Source organism: Dermochelys coriacea, chromosome 1, assembly GCF_009764565.3.
Source record: "Dermochelys coriacea isolate rDerCor1 chromosome 1, rDerCor1.pri.v4, whole genome shotgun sequence".
Classification (NCBI taxonomy): domain Eukaryota; kingdom Metazoa; phylum Chordata; order Testudines; family Dermochelyidae; genus Dermochelys; species Dermochelys coriacea.
The window spans coordinates 142,840,212-142,841,473 of NC_050068.2; the positions used below are offsets into that span (position 1 = coordinate 142,840,212).

At 51.6% G+C, this 1,262-nt stretch overlaps 1 protein-coding gene across 4 annotated transcripts in view; it reads right to left on the minus strand.

Moving 5' to 3' along the window:
• The window catches only part of APOO (apolipoprotein O), a 90,089-nt gene that overhangs the window by 88,690 nt on the left and 137 nt on the right, over positions 1–1,262 (minus strand). The window lies entirely within an intron of this gene.

Sequence of the window (1,262 nt, forward strand, 5' to 3'; positions counted from 1 at the left end):
TGAGAACTGACCACTTACTCTTATCTTTTGTTTCCTTTCTTTTAACCAATTACTGATCCATGAGAGGATATTTTCTCTTATGACTGTTTACTTTGCTTAAGAGCCTTTGGTGAGGGACCTTTCAAAGGCTTTCTGAAAATCTAGCTACACTATATCCACTGAATCACCCTCATCCATATGTTCGCTGACCCTCTCACATAATTCTAGTAGATTGAAAAGAAATGATTTCTCTTTTCAAAAATCACATTGACTCTTGCACAACAATCCTGTTCGCCTGTGTCTGATCATTCTGTTCTTTACTACGTTTTCAACCAATTTGCCTTGCAAACTCACTGTTTCCAAGCCTGTGCTTGAGCACACACAGACGTGGTGAAGCCGGGCTCACAATGGAGGAGGGAGGGACCAGGTCTCACAGCCATGTTAATAAAAAGAAAAGGAGTTCTTGTGGCACCTTAGAGACTAACAAATTTATTTGAGCATAAGCTTTTGTGAGCTACAGCTCACTTCATCGGATGCATCCGATGAAGTGAGCTGTAGCTCACGAAAGCTTATGCTCAAATAAATTTGTTAGTCTCTAAGGTGCCACAAGAACTCCTTTTCTTTTTTGCGAATACAGACTAACACGGCTGCTACTCTGAAACCAGCCATGTTAATGCCTCCCTCCTGCTTGTAGCACTACACCTGCAGCACCTGCCTCAGAGTCTATTGGCTGGCTCAATTCACTCGGCGGCGAATTGCAGAATTGAGACCTCAAATAAAATAACAAATGCTACAAGTTATCAGATGCTCAACGTTAGAGGATTTTGCTTGCCAGAGCTTTAGCCTGTAGAACCCTCCGTTGACAGGCTGCACGGAATAAGAAAGCGCCAAACCGGCCGTACCCAGTATTTTCAAAGGCGATTCACACCCCTGTACTAAAGCGAAGGGTGTCCTCGGCAACCCTCAGCGAGCACGGGCTGAAATCCCTGAGTAGCGGCCAGTTGGGAGGGGAGCAACGCTTAGCATGGGGACCCGGGGCGGATCTGTAACGAGGCCACGGGCCATCCCGTGCACACGGGGAGACGGCCCGCGGGTGGCTGCGCCCGGGCTGGGCTGCTCCCGCTCGCTCGCGCCAGGTCACCCAGGGGGAGCTGGCGGCAGCGGCGGCCGTGCCAAGGCGTCGCTCACCCTCCTCAGCGCGCCGGGCAGGGGAGGGGAGGGCCTGAGCCCGGCAGCGGCGGGGGTGTCCCTGGCGCTGCGCCCCCGGGCCGGGACTTTCTCAC